The sequence below is a fragment of the Barbus barbus genome (assembly GCF_936440315.1).
Source record: "Barbus barbus genome assembly, chromosome: 44".
Classification (NCBI taxonomy): Eukaryota; Metazoa; Chordata; class Actinopteri; order Cypriniformes; family Cyprinidae; genus Barbus; species Barbus barbus.
The window spans coordinates 8,877,794-8,894,087 of record NC_136722.1 but is presented as its reverse complement, the minus strand read 5'-3'; the positions used below and the strand labels follow the sequence as shown (position 1 = coordinate 8,894,087).

Genomic DNA, 16,294 nt, shown 5'->3' with positions numbered 1-16,294 from the left:
CATGGATGTATATTTTCTGCATAATTCACTATTTCGTAGATGGGATCTCAGGTGAAAATTGTAATTTTGACACCCCTCCTACAAAATAGTGGATTACTCAGACAATATATAATATTATGGCTTATCGCTAAACATGTTCATCTTTCTTCAGGAAAAAAAATAAAAATAAAATAAAATATTTGAGCCGGGGACCTCTGGTTGATTTGACTCGGAATGACCCTATTTCTTTACACCGTTGAAGTCTTTTTGCTGGTGCTTCAACATGCTTTTCTGTTTAACACAATAAAGGGCCAAGCAAGCACATGAAACTGACATGGCACTGAACACGATACAGCCCGAGACCAAATGCGACTTAAGCATGTCTCACAATTTCTGACATATAATGATCCATGTACTGCTTTTTGTCTCAAAATCATTTATCGTTTATAACGATAATGGCTGTCATCAATGGCTACAATACTCATCTCTGCAACATTTCATGAGATGGGAGTGATCTAAATATAATGCTATAACACTTTCCCTTTTCACTTAACACTATACCACTTAACACTTTTCCTGATAAGTTTATCTCGACAGCTGTTATAGTGAAAATGCAGTAACAGTTTTCAAGTGAGTTCCACATGTAATGCTCATTTCATTTGAAAATATGTTACCCAGTCATAGCAGTGGATGTTTATATTGTCTTCAATGATTTTTTAAATAGGGCATTCAAATCAGAGGGCTAAAATCAGAGTGTTAGAATCAGAAAATGTATTAATAAATTATGACAAGTTTTGATGTAAAAATCCTACTAACATTTTAAGTGCACCTCTAAATGTGATAAAATTATACATTAAAAAAAAATAATAAGTTCAACAACCAATTTAGATTTGCCATCTGCTTAACACCAGGAATCCAATATAAGTAAGCTCAGAGTACGCCAAGACATTTATATAGTCTTTTATAAAACATACAGTTGTAAATATAAAGTATACAGAGTGTATAATGAATACATGTTAATCCTTCAACAAAATCTGGTCTTAATTCATGTGAATACAAACACGCTTTTTGAACAAACTACACACATTTTTACAAGTAAATGCGTTCTGTTTGGGCATCTAATTTATATCTGCATACTGCAAAGTGTGCCCAGGAAAACCAAAGGAACTAGAAGCATTCTTAATTTAATCAACAACTACCCTTCAAGCCAGAAGACATGAAAAACAAAAGGTCTTATAAATAAAACTACACTTGCTTTTAGTGGAAAAACAAACCTGAAATATGCAACAAGGATGGACTGCAGTTAAGTGTACTTTCCGAAGGCTCTTAGATGAAACGTGAAGTGTTTGGCCATTGACTGTAATTACACTGTCTATGATTAACTGTTTGAAATTCATTCCACATGTCTCAACAAAAAAAATATGTTTAGCAGTCCCCAGAACTGATGGTGGTTTATGATAGTAGTGAAAAACACCATCTGTGCCTCTGAAAAAAAAATCCAGAGATATGGAGCTCTTTCACACAACAGGACATGATTTGGATTTGTCACACTTATAATTTACCCTTTGTACTGATGATGAATCTGTACATCTGTGCAAGTTAAAATAGGAAAGCGATAGCACTGGAAAGTTGGAATTTCCACTGCTCAAGGACGCAAAGCTCACATACTGTACACTGATGACAGTATTTTAAAACTCCTCAGAGACACACAAAACAACTTTGGTGACAAATCAGATCAAACAAAAAGATCTCACAAATTGTCACCATTCATATCTGAAGATATTTTTCTCTTATAACTTTGAACCGACCACCCATTAACTTCACCATCAAAACGTTTGGTATGTGATATGTGTTTGCAAATCATATTTCTGTGAAACAGGATTTACAAGGTAACAAAATAATATGGTTTCATGTGATACCAGGGGCTTCAAATGGGTAAACTGTTACATGCAATAGTAGTGCTGACGCATAGACATTCATAAAAAACTAACTAAACAATTTTTTTTTTTTAAGTTGACATCAAACATTTGCTAGCCATTTTACTTCTGTGTTCAGTTTTCATAGAAATATGAATTAAAAAAGTGAAAGAGTTTACAGTTATCAGGAAGATTAACTCAACGAACAAAGTATTTTAACTATCAATATTTGATTGCATTGTAAAATATAATATATTTCCATTTCTAGATATAAATCAAATAATTTATAATAGAAAATATAATTTCATATAAATATAATTTATTATTGGTAATTTATTTTTTCACCCCATAATAATAATAATAATAAAGTTAATTTAAAACATATAAATTAATACCTTAGTTTGTCAAATCAAAAGTTTACAAAACATTTTGTTAATTAATATTAGTGGAATTATGTGCACCAATAAATCATTCACAATAAGAACAAAAATGCATATTAAGGAAGTTATCATTACCATAATAATAAAATGTCCTATAGAATTTAGATTTGCTGAAGTCGTTTAAAGCTAGTTCAGACTTTATGGAGTTAATTTAGTGTGATGATACAGAGAAAAACAGGCCTTTGGTCCTTTGTCATGCTTTGAGGATGTTTAATTCAGAAGGCCCTGAAACCACAAAGACCCACAGCTATCTGGAATGTTCTACAGGGGACAGTGTCTAAGAGAAAAATACCAAAGCGACTCTAAACATCCCATACAGATTGAAAAACAACCTTGGGCATTGTAAACAGGATAAAATGCAAGTTGAAACCCTGATCATTGAAGTTATCTCACCGCAATGAATGGTAAAACTGCCTTTCATCATATAAAGATTGTTTTTAATCTTTGTATCGTGCAACTGCTGTTCCACACATCAACAAAATACAATTACGCATGCCTGCGGTCAGCTTTCCTAAAAATATAAATGAAAATGAAAGCAAGAGAGGGTGAGTTTACAGCTCTTATGGTATACTGTTCATTTCAGCTTATTCATTTTGAAAATGACTCAAGATGATTCGTGATAATTCAGTTTTCAAGTGGAAAATTAGGTAAAAAAACAACAACACAAAAACGCTTTTACCAAATTATGTTAGCCTGTCATTTGCAATGGGAAAACCCTTCAAAATGCAACTTTTTCTGAATCTTGTCAAAGGCAGGAAGAGATGATAGTGGGCTATCCTCGCAACTCAGTTCTAAGTCTGTGAAGCTGAAAGCGGGAACTTCGACTAATTGGTCTGTTTCTGCTTTGCCACCCGTTGTGATCGCTTTGAGTTCCCAAAGTCTGTGTTTATAGTTCACAGATTCTGCATATCTGGTTTGTGTAAACATCTTAAATGGCTTTTAAATGTCATGCCAGTCATCAAGAAGATTTGAACAAATGGGGGTTTTATGGGATGAATCATTCTAGTGATATATTTCTTTGTCTTTGTGGTAAGATATTGGTTAAAACACTAAGGCTATGAAATCTAAACTCCCGCTGTTCAGTGTTCCTTTTAACGTGTTTATTCTCCACAGGAATAAAATCCTAAAAATCACAATTTATTTTATTGACAACTGACAAACAAAATATTTCCTCTTCACTCCTACTTTCAATCTCGTACTGTAACATTCACACACTTACCGCTGCTCCACCACTTTTTGCCATTAATGATAAAATGGTCTTTGTCTTTGTGAAGGGTGCACTCCATGTTTGTGGCGTCACTTGAAGCAACATCCAGCTCTCGAATGAAGATAACATTGTGTTTTGCATTATTTGTTTCGGCAAAGCAACACACAAGTCTCTTAAAATATAATTTGACTGTTTTCAAAAACATTTTGACGTTTATGAAACAATCAATACAAAGTGCACACACATGACATTTTATTAAATTAGTTATTAAATTAAATCATTTCTTGAAAATAGCATTTTTTTTTTTCAAAAGAAATATGAAACCAACCTTGTACATACAAATATGACATTTCTAAGAACTGTCATGTTTAAAACACATTTTAAAGTAGACTTCTAAAAGCTTTTTCCTTTTTATAATTATGGACACTCTTAATTGTCATTGATCCACAATCAAACATTACCACTGTAGTCTGGTTGATGAACAAATGGCTAACATGAGGAAGTTTGTTTAATCAATTGGTCAAAAAGAATGAAACTCAATTTATTCATTGAATATTTGAATGACAATATGTTTTTTGAAGATTCACAAAAGAGTACTTCTTTGCTATGTGTACTAAATGGTCAAAGTTGGCTTAGTGGCCCACTAGGGGGGCTACGAATTAATTTAAAAGATTTAAAAGTAGACAAAATCTAAAAATCAAGAACTTTATTTATTTTAATTCACCCCTTCAACCATCTAATAAGGGAACTTTGGAGACAAAACGACTGCACTAGAGGATAATATCTGGTGGTTAACAACAGAGTGACAAAACACAAACAGAGAGACTGGCTGTCAAGGTGGAAATGATAACCTAGTGTAGATATTTTATATGACATCTGATATTTGTTACACAAACATGAATAAGAACCACAGCTATTGTCTGTAGTATGATAGCTAAAACAACACGTGCACACACACTGGGAGAAATAAAGGGGAAAATTTTCATGCATCAACACATCTGAAATATCTGGGGGCATTACAGTACCATTTATGTTGAGAAACGTGATGCCTTTTTAATCACTATTACACATGTGCTCACACAATCTATAGTCATCTTTAGGCTTGCTCAATTAGCAAGAGAATCAAAATCATTTTGTTTTGCCTCAATCTAGTCGACTAGCTATTTATCTCCTTGTTTACTCATTGAACACAGATCTCATTATCAACTTAATTATAAATCCTCCTTTTAAATCAAGTGAGTACTAATGTATATGTGCCACATTAAAGAGGCTTGAGTTTGTCCAAGTTTTAAAACTGTGCCTAGAGGCAACTATGTTCTGTTCCAATATGTTACGCTCTGTCCAGCTGTTTAATGAATATGTAAACATCCCAAAGACACATGTCCACCAAAGTAACATGTCCAATCAGATCTACGAACCTGAAACCAGCCTAACTATACAAGGTCAATTAGTCAGTTAGTAAATTTTACACATTACCTGTCATACAGAAGCAGGACCTTAAGACTCCTCTTAGTAAGGGCTCCAGCCAGAGTCTCTTCTGTTCCTCAGTGCCAAACAGGTGTAGAACTTCCATATTGCCAGTGTCTGTTAGAGTTATAGTCACAATGAAATCAAAATGGAGAAATCTTATATTTTTCTGGAATGTTGCCGTGTTTGTTATAAATTGTTTATTTTTGCACATCATTATTTGAATTCATGTACCCTCATAATAATTAACGTCCTATATGCAATCTGGCGGGTCAATAATCCCTTCCCTCCAACAACCTGTCACTCACATGAAATTGCAGCAATTAGCAAATCAAAACGATTCAACGATCGAATCCCGATGGACAAATTCCATGTCACAATAGAATAAGAAGAATTTTACATATAAGAAGAAGAATTTTACATATTAGTGCTACAATTTAAACCATTCATACTTTCTATACAATGCTGACTGTAAAACTTGACAAATCCTATTGCATTTACAGATGTAATGTTGATAAAGATATTTTGTTGTAAACATTAGACTATTTCTACATAACACAAACTTGTGACATATAAATTACATACATATAAAATAAATATGGCAGAATCACATTCTCTAAAAAAAACCCTTCATTTTCAGTAATTATAGCTGTAAATATGTGTAATTCATGCTATTTTTATCATTCTGCAGTATAAAACCCTAAGTATGAGTGTACCTTAAGTACCTTAAAGCCATAGTCTAAAAACTCCATAAAAACAGTAACATTTCTGACTTGTGAAGAAACACCCACCCACCTGGGGCCTGGCAGTTGAAGACTTTGGGAGAAGCAACGTCCGGTTTCCTCTGCAATATGAGCATAATCCAGCTGAGAGAGGCCACTCTCAACCAGAAGAAACAAATTCCACAGGCCTGCAGCTTGAGCCTTTGCCTACTCACAAGGACTTCATTAATACATAAAAAGAACATCCTTCCAACAACAGTTCAATCAGATGCATTATTGTCTGTTCAAGTTTTGAGTTTGTATAATTTTCTTACATTTTGCTCACCAAGACTAATTTATTTAAAAATAAAGTAAAAATTTGAATAATGTGAAATTGTATCATTATTTAAAATAACTGTTTTTCATGTTTAATTTATTTTTATATTTTTGTGGGAACCATGACTTCTTTCAGGATTCTTTGATAAATATTAAATTCAAAACAACGGTATTTATCTGAAATAGAAATAACAATCACTTTTGATCAAGGCATCCTTGATGAAAAACTATTAATTCATTTATTTAACTATTTTAAATCTTACTAATATCACATGATATGATGGTACTATATGTAAATAATGCATGATTGTATGAATCATCACATTCAGCTCCTCTATCACAGCAGGTCTATGCCATCTCTCAGGTGTGTCTTTGTGCTTGGCGTAGTACTCTTTTACTTCCTAAAAACAATGAAATATGGGGGGTGGGGTTCATAGTAATCTTTTTAAATCATTATAATGATTTAATCATTATTTAGTAATTTTTTAATAGTTTTATTTACCTTTTACTTTTAATTATTTATAATTTAGTGTATTTATAATCTTATATTTTTATCTTTATGTACTCATTTGGTATTAACGTGAGGCATGTCCACAGAGATGACGGCAGTGCTGACCTGTTGGGCAGGAAGTACATGCTTTCTCATGAACTCACATGCTGAAGGACAGCCTGACCTTTGGATGACAGCATGAACAGCTCATCAGAGATCGGCATAGCTCACGTGGAGCTGCAGATAGAAAATGCATTGTAAAATATTATCAACATTTATAATTACATATAATTGCCATTTTAAACCACACACACTGACAATAAAAACACCTTTAATTACATATTCTGTTTCTAAGGAAACTACCTCATATGACACAAAAATACAACCAAAACACAGATTGCTCATTAAACAAAACTTGCTAATAATGAAATATATCCTTAAAATGTTTTTTGGACACTGAAAACCTGAAATTAACAAATGATCTGTCATTCAGGTGTTTACTCTAATGTGCATGTAGAGTTGAGATTGTGATTTTGTACCTGAGGGCGATCTGTAAGCCCAGCTCAGCTAAGGGCTCCACAATCTCTTCAAACTCAGCTGCGTTAGGAGAACTGGCATTGCCCATCAAATGCCTTGCATAGATCCCCTAAAATGGGGAAAGAAAAAGTACTTAGTAAGTTTAGACCCAGTATGCTTTCCTGACAGAGGAAATAGTGTCACTTCCCCTGTGTGTATAGCAGTGTGTTTCAAAAAACAAAATTAACACAAGATTTACCAATCATTTGCTACCTTGAACTACACAATTGGCATTCTGGAAGTAAAACCATCCATTAATCTTCAATTAATATGTTTATCAAAACACGCTTCTCTCACTTTGTTACATGGTTCAGAAATACTTGAATCTGCATGACTTGTCTTTAATGCAGAACAATACATTTGTATAATGCCTGTTAACAAGTAGAATTAACTGTTGTCCCAAACAATTTCCTACATACCCTAGCCAAGCGTTCAAAAGTTTGGGGTTGGTAAGATTTAATGTTTTTGAAAGAAGCAGAGATTTCAAAACAAAATTAGAGGTATTTCGTATTACTTCGCGGGAATATACTCTCCTACAGGAAAGCCTTAAAAACTGCTAGATCTGCTTACTTTACTCTCTTTTAGAAGAAAACAAACACAACCCCAAGTATTTATTCAATACAGTGGCTAAATTAACAAAAAATATAACATCAGCAGGTGCAGACATTACCCAGCAGCACAGTAGTAATGACTTTATGAACTACTTTACCTCCAAGATAGAAACTATTAGAGATAAAATTGTAACCATGCGGCTGTCAGCCACATCACATCAGATAGTACGCTATAGATCCCCTGAGGAACAATTCCACTCATTCTCTTCTATTGGAAATGAAGAATTGTATAAACTTGTTAAATCATCTAAACCAACAACCTGTATGTTAGACCCTATTCCATCTAAGCTCCTAAAAGAGGTGCTTCCAGAAGTAATAGATACTCTTCTGAATATTATTAACTCATCGTTGTCATTAGGATAGGTCCCAAAAACCTTCAAACTGGCTGTTATTAAGCCTCTCATTAAAAAAAAAACACAACTTGACCCCAAAGAATTAATTAATTACAGACTGATCTCAAATCTCCCTTTTCTGTCAAAGATATTAGAAAAGGTAGTTTCATCGCAACTATGTTCCTTCTTAGAGAAAAATTATATATGTGAGGTTTCCAGTCAGGTTTTAAACCATATCATAGTACTGAGACTGCTCTCATTAGAGTCACAAACAACCTGCTTTTATTATCTGATCGTGGTTGTATCTCTCTATTAGTGCTACTGGATATTAGCGCCGGGTTTGACACTATCGACTACAACATTCTTTGAAATAGACTAGAAAATTATGTTAGCATTAGAGAAAGTGCACTGGCATGGTTCAAATCGTACTTATCTGACCGCCATCAATTCGTGGCAGTAAATGAAGAGGGATCATACCATTCACAAGTGCAGTATGGAGTACCTCAAGGCTCAGTACTTGGCCCCTTACTTTTCACGCTTTACATGTTACCCTTGGGAGATATCATTAGGAAACATGGTGTTAGCTTTCACTGTTATGCTGATGATACTCAGCTCTATATTATGAAACTTACCAATTTGCAAAACTAACAGAATGTATAGTTGATATCAAAAACTGGATGACTAGCAATTTCTTACTGCTAAATTCTGAAAAAACAGAGGTGTTAATTATTGGACCAAAAACTTTTGCATGTAATAACCTAGATCACTGCCTAATACTTGATGGCTGCTCTGTAAATTCTTTGTCATCAGCTAGGACCCTAGGCGTAGTTTTTGAAAGTAATCTTTCCTTCGAAAAACATGTTTCTAGCATTTGTAAAACTGCATTTTTCCATCTTAAAAATATATCTAAATTACGACCTATGCTCTCAATGTCAAATGTAGAAACATTAATTCATGCGTTCGTGACCTCGAGGCTAGATTATTGTAATGCTTTATTGGGTGGTTGCTCTGCACGTTCAATAAACAAATTCCAGCTGGTTCAAAATGCAGCAGCTAGAGTTCTTACTAGAACCAGGAAGTATGACCACATTAGCCTGGTTCTGTCAACACTGCACTGGCTCCCTATTAAACATCGTATACATTTTAAGATCTTGCTAATTACCTATAAGGCCCTGAATGGTTTGGCACCTCAGTATTTGAGTGAGCTCTTACCACACTATAGTCCTTCACGTCCGCTGCAATCTCAAAACTCTGGCCATTTGATAATACCTAGAATATCAAAACTGCGAGCAGGAGATTGTTTTCTACCTAATCTACCTAACACTGTTCGGGAAGCAGACACACTCTGTCAGTTTAAATCTAGATTAAAGACCCATCTCTTTAACCTGGCTTACATTTAATACACTATTGCATTTCTATAATTCAAATCCGTCAAAAGATTGTTAGGCTGCATTAATTAGGTCAACCGGAACTGGGAACACTTCCCAAAACACCCAATGCATTTGTTACATCGTTAGAAGAATGGCATCTACGCTAATATTAGTCTGTTTCTTTCTTATTCCGAGGTCACCGTAGCCAACCAGATCCAGACTGTATCCAGATCAGATGGTCACTGCAGCCACCCGGATCCAGTCCGTATCCAGATCAGATGTTGGATCAGCACCTAGAAATGACCTCTACAGCCCTGAACGTCAGCGGAGACCAGGACAACTAGATGAGCCCCAGAGACTGATCCTCAGTGAAGACCCTGTCTCCTAGATGGCCATCGGGACAAGACCACAGGAACCAGATGAGTCCTTTGCACAATCTGACTCTGCTTTAGCCTAGACTTAAACTGCTGATTTTGTCTGGCCAGTGGAGAATGACACAATTTTGACACTCTATTTCTGTCACGAATCCTGGCCATGAACTTCCATTACTCACCACCAGAGGTCACTCGCTCACCACATGAACTCTTGCACGCCACCTCAGACTACAATTCCCATCATGCCTCATACCTGGGACTGATTGCACTCCATACCTGAACCTCATTAACACACACACATATAAGCCATTCACACACAGCACCTCATTGCGAAGTCTTGATTTGCCCCGGCTGTCACTACTGAGCGTTATTACCCGTGTTTTGTTTTGTGCCTCTCGACCTTGGACTGTTTACCTTGCTGATTGCTCGCTACCTGCCCCGACCCAGATTGTTTATTGGACTCTGATTCTTGCTGCCTGCCTCGACTCTCTGCCTGACTCTCGACTCTGTCTCTGCCTTGCCTCTATTGCTCTGTTTGCTGGAATTTGAGTCTGCTTGTTTGACCATTCTTAATAAAAGCTGCAAATGGATCCAACCCAGTCTGGTCCTTCACAACAGAAGACTTCACCAAACAAGGATCCAGCGGCTTTTTTCAACGGACAGGGGTCAGGTATGGATGCAGTGATCCTGTTACTAGCCCTCAAGCAGGGTACAAGATCACTCGAGCGTTACATTGCGGAATATTTGGCTCTAGCTAATGGCTCAGAATTACCAGATTGTGTGTTAATAGACTTTTTTTTTGTGATGGTCTTAACCAGCCGTTGAAATCTAAGGTGATTCGTAAGGGCCCTCGTTTGTCGCTGAGTCATTTTCTGGATTATGTTCTGTGGACTGTTGGTTCAGCATTCACTGTGGGTGTCGTGGAGGAACGCGATACCGCACTCACTAGTGTGATAACAGCCGTGCTGGAGCACACTCACAAAATGGCGGCCACAACAACACACCGTCATGTAATTTCTGCCAGTCATGAGTTCAGTCAAGTCACAGCTGATGTTAAAGAGCCAAGACAAGTCACAGCTGATGTTAAAGAGCCAAGACAAGTCACAGCTGATGTTAAAGAGCCAAGACAAGTCACAGCTGATGTTAAAGAGCCAAGTCAAGTCACAGCTGATGTTAAAGAGCCAAGTCAAGTCACAGCTGACGTTATAGAGCCAAACCAAGTCACCGCTAATCTTCATGAGTCATCACAAGTCAAGTCACGTCGCCGCTGATCTGCCGGAGTCTCACCACGTCGCCGCTGATCTGCCGGAGTCTCACCACGTCGCCGCTGATCTGCCAGAGTCTCAACACGTCGCCGCTAACCATCCTAAACCACATCACGTCACAGCTGAGCAGATATTCACACCCAGATATTCAAGGTCTGTCACACCCAGATATTTAAGGTCAGTCCTTCGAGTTCCCTGTCTGGTATCCAGCGTGAGGGATGCACCGCTGGTGTCTGTACGCGCAGCTGGTATCTCCAAATCCACTCATTCTATCCCTCCTGTTCCTGAACTAACTCTCTTGTCTGAAGTGCTTCCCATGATGGGGATCGCTCTTTGGTGTGTTTGGGCCACGTACACCACCACAGAACTCCCAGAGACAGCGGCGACCACTATGATGTCTCCAGAGGTAGCGGCTGTTGCTGCGTTGCTGTGTTCCCCGAAATGATGGTGCCTGCTGCAGTTTCTCCAGAGGTGGCGGCGCATGCTGCAGAACCTTTTGAAGCAGTGGTACTCTCTTCAGCTCCTTGTGTGGTTGTGGCGCCCAACAATACACCTCCAACCCATCATGTCATGGGCAAAAGAACCGTAAATGAGCACTATACTTGTCCTGCCAAAAGGGCTGTCACTGAACTCCTGTCCAGCCCTGTCACGGCTATGGAGGCTGTCTATGAATCCTCGTCTTGCCCGGTCATGGCCATGAAGGCCATCTATGAACTCTCACCCTATCCTGTCATGGCTAAGGAGGCTGTTTGTGAGCTCTCGCCCTGTCACGGCTATGGAGGCCGCTCGTGAACTCTCGCCCTGTCCTGTCACGGCTAAGGAGGCCGTTTGTGAGCTCTCGCCCTGCCCTGTCACGGCTATGGAGGCCGCTCGGGAACTCTTGCTTTGTCCCAGACTGGCCACAGAGGCCACTTATGGACTTGTGTCCTGCCCTGGGCTGGTCGATGGTCCCATCTCCGAACTCTCGTCCTGTTCTGAATCAGCCTTGAATGCTGATTTTGAACTCTGTCTTGCCCGTTTCTGTCAATCTGTCTGTTCATGAACTGTCAATCTACCCCATATCAACCCATGAATCCATTTCTGCACTACCTGCCAAGTTTACCTGTTCAGTTGTCACTACTGCTCCTGGTTTTGAATTATCTGTCTGTTCTGTTTCAACTTATGAGTCTGAGTGTGAATTATCTGTTTAATGTCACTTACTGAAAGGTCTACCAGTCCAGTTTCAGTCAATGCCCCCAGTTTTGATCCGTCTGCCAAACTACTATCCCCAAGTGTGTTTAATTCAGAATTATCTGTATGTCCTGTTCCAGTCCATGAGGATAATATTGAACTTTCTGTCTATCCAATCACTCTCAATGAGGCCAATACTGAGTTGATTGCCCTGTCTGTCTCAACCCCGAAACCCTCCATTGAACCCCTAAACCCACCTGTCATGAGTCCAGAGACTATGAATGCATCCCATGTCTGTCATATTAACTCTTTCACTGCAATTCACAACAATTTCCCCGTCTAAATACTGTAAAGATGATATAAAGCCACCCAGCTTTATATCAAGCTGATGTAAAGCTGCTTTGACACAATTTGTTTTGTTAAAAGCGCTATACAAATAATAGTGACTTGACTTGACTAGATGCAAGCAGTTAAGGGGGAAAAAAGGGGAGAACATTGCATGAATCAGGGGCATGCTCTATGTGGAATTTCTTTTAAAGATATTTGTTTTAAATGTTCATTTGTAGTTACTTTAAGGTATTTTTTTTTTTTTGTATTATACCTTTATATGTCCAAAACTGTAATTTTTCACACACACAAAAAAAACAACTAAATTTGACAAAAATCAAGATTTAATATATTTGGTCAAAATCCCTTGTTATAAAAGATGAAGCCGGCAATGCTGACGTAAAATGCAAAATGTTTGCCATCTCTCTTCACTGTTACCACATCTCAGACCTCAATTACATAACATATTACCCTTTTTAGTTTTTGAAGTAAAGAAAATACTATACAAAACTTACTAGCAGTTGCCAAGTGATTATCAGTCTTACTTTTCCAATATACAAATAAAACCAATCTACCTTTTCATAAATGAATTAAAAGTTATGACCAGTCTGCAACCGGCCCAAGTTCTTTATTTAACACTTGTAAGATCACAAGTACCCTTGTAAGATATAAATATAGCTATAATTGCTTTAACTGTCATTTTGTGAAATAAAAACTGCCCCTTTGCAGCAGGTGAATTTACCTTCTCCGTATCAGTGAATGTCTTTATCTGATTGGCACAGTTTAACTTTGTTTTAATCACAATGGCTTGGCATGGTCTGCATTAAGTTTTAAAACTCAATACCTGTGCAATTGCAGCCATTTTGAAAATAGCCATGGCAATGAAGAAGTTTTGCTGGGGAAGAGAGTTTGGGACGCCTCGGCAATTGAAGAAATGGAGATAAGGTCATCTGGACAGGGAATTCCTGTTCAAAAGCAATGCATGGAATATAAAGAGATAATAAAAGGATATATAGAGGCAAGGACAAATTAAGATAATGCCAGTACTGGCAAAAATGACACCGTATTCCTAACTCTACAGAAATATAAATAAAAAAAAAAAATTAAAAAAGAGAGATGCCCCACCTGTCACTCCTGTGACTCCACCAATTGTGCTGATGACCTTGTAGTGACTGGGCCAGTAGTGTGGCATGAGAAAGTAGGCCAAGTCTGCTATTGGCTGTCCGGTAGTGGACAGTTCCCAGTCCAGTACAGCCAATACACAAGCCTGCAGAGAGACAATAAAGGTTTCAGGAGACCCAGATCCATTTCTTCAGAACATTTGTTCTCACATAAAAAGTATGAATTCATTTATGGGAGGAACTGAGGTTTTGGTTTGACTGACAGAAACACATTGGTATATCAACTACCAATCACTTCCACACAATTATGTGGGAAAGTAGAGTTTTAATAGGCTTATTAAGAACATTCTGCTCAAAGATGTGACATTATAATTGGAGGTTAATTAACGACTTGCTCTGCCAGTTAGTTTTGATTCACTTGATCTTTACAGTTCTCTTTGTAATAAATCATTTACTGACGGGAGGCTGGAAAAGTCTTAAGTCTCTGATTAAATCCATAAAGGTAACACCAATGTAATAGTTAAACATTATCTCTTTGCATAGGAATATTTCCCTCAAAAATGAAAATTAATAAGCCACCATTTTCTCCTCCTTGTGTTGTTCTAATTTCATATGCATTTTCCTTATTGTTATTGTGAAACAATAAGGAAAACAAAAACATTAAGAAAACTTTTGAACGATAGCAAATACATATGCACAGAGCCGGCCCAAGGCATAAGCGAACTAAGCGGCTGCTTAGGGCCCCGTGGCCACCAGAGGGCCTCCAAGAGTAGTCTACATTAAAAATTACCGTTTATTTTATCTTATATTCGTGATATATGTCAATGGACAGTGGTAATTATACAAAAGTGAAATATTAAATAATTAATTAATACTTTAACCCCCGGTTTCTTGTTTCACAGACAAGGCTTAAGCCTAGTGTAGCCGGGGTCGTGGCTAATAATGGAGGGTGTGGCTATGCAGGTAGTGTACATCTTTTAAGCAGGCATTTGAAAGTAGGCCTGCAGACGGGGTCCGATCTGTTGTGTGGACGCGTGCTGTCGGACGGCACGTCCTTGTTTGGCTGTGCACGAACATGGTCTGGGTTAGTAGGTAGGCTAAGTAAATATTGATTGTTTAGCTTCACGTTCACAAGGTTTTTTATTAACCTAGGGTATTTTGTTTTTAACACAGATGTAAACATCGTGCTGTCTGGTAGTACCTCCGTGTCTAATTATGTATGTGGTCTGGGTGAGCAGGTATGCTAAATAAACATTTGGTTGTTTTGCTAACAAAGATGGGTTTTATTAAATAAGAGTGTTATGTTTTTAAGGTAGATGTAAACATCGTGGCTTTGTTGGTCGACGGTCACGCTCATTCTTTCTTGATCTGGAATACCTGTGGAAAATAGTTTAGGATTGCTTGCTGTTTTGCAGGTAATTGCAGAGGTTTTTTAATACGGGATTTATTAGTGTTTTTATTATTTTAATGGGATTAAAATAAAAATGAATTGTTGTAATTTCCTTTTGAATACTGTTGATTGTGTTTTGTTTTTTTATTAGGTGTAGTTGATCGCTGTTCCTCCAGTGTTTGTTATGTTACATTTTTCTCAGCTAGCTGGTCTCGACATGTGTGCGCTGTATGCCCCCAGCGCAATTAAGATGTGATGAATGTTGTGAATCAGACTGGCTAGCTGAGTGTTTTTTTCTTCGTTTGTTTGTTTGTTTGTTTGTTTGTTTTGTTATATCACTTCCCAGCCTCGTGTTACCAGCCTCGTGTTACCAGCCAACCTTTGTAGTCTTTTATACATGTGATGCTTTAAACACCAAGTATTCATTTGCATGAGGGTTATGTTTGCAGTGAAATTAATGGTTGATTTGGCGTGTGGTTATTTTGAGTGAGGTGTTTTACATGTATAGAAAGTGGAGGGTGTAATTACTTTGTGTGGAAAAGCTGTAAGTGTATCGGAGTTTATAAAGGGTTGGCTGGCCATTAATATCATCTTTTTTGGAGAGGGAATGAATTTTGTTTGCTTTCTGATGTATTTTGATTTATATTAACTGTTATAAATTGATTTGTATTAATAAATTTATGTGCGTGATATTAGTTCAAGTATTAGTTTGTTTTTTTGTGGTCATCCCTGCATTCAGGAAAAGTCCGCGGGTTACAATTTGGCGTAGTCGGCAGGATGACCAATTCCTTTTTTTGTTTGTTTGGTTTTTAGGCTGGGAAGTGGATAGTTTTCGTTTTGGTTTTTTTAGGAGGAACAGCGATCAGCTCGTACGACGGTTGCTTTTTGGCAACATTGGATTGGTCTACTGCAGTTATGGCGGAGGAGCTGCAACAACTACGTGAACAGCTGGAGCAACTGCGAGTGGAAAATGAAAGACTGAGAGGCCAGCCTCAGGTTGGAGGTTTACATCAAGTTCAGCCCCCGAAGGTAATGCACAGCGGCGTGAACAGGCAATATATTTGCCTAGAGAGAGAAAATGTTCCAAATTCTCTGGTAAAGTGTCTTCTGGTTCTTCTTCTTTGGAGGACTGGATTGAGGAGGTGGAAAGCTGTACTAGGGGGAGACACATGTCTGAGGTAGATAAAGCCATGTTTGTTTATGATCATCTAGAGGGGGAGGC

General features: G+C 37.6%; 1 pseudogene across 1 annotated transcript in view; it reads right to left on the bottom strand.

Annotated features, from left to right (window-relative positions):
* LOC306863269 (acyl-CoA dehydrogenase family member 11-like) overlaps positions 1-11,164 on the bottom strand; it is a 74,402-nt pseudogene extending 63,238 nt beyond the window's left edge. The window contains exons 1-7 of the transcript in view: positions 11,087-11,164; positions 7,076-7,182; positions 6,627-6,720; positions 6,370-6,447; positions 5,805-5,938; positions 5,019-5,126; positions 3,547-3,653 (exon numbers count right to left, since the gene is read on the bottom strand). The product of the transcript in view is annotated as an acyl-CoA dehydrogenase family member 11-like (transcript). The remainder of the gene's footprint in view (positions 1-3,546; positions 3,654-5,018; positions 5,127-5,804; positions 5,939-6,369; positions 6,448-6,626; positions 6,721-7,075; positions 7,183-11,086) is intronic.
* Between the last annotated feature and the right edge of the window lie 5,130 nt (positions 11,165-16,294).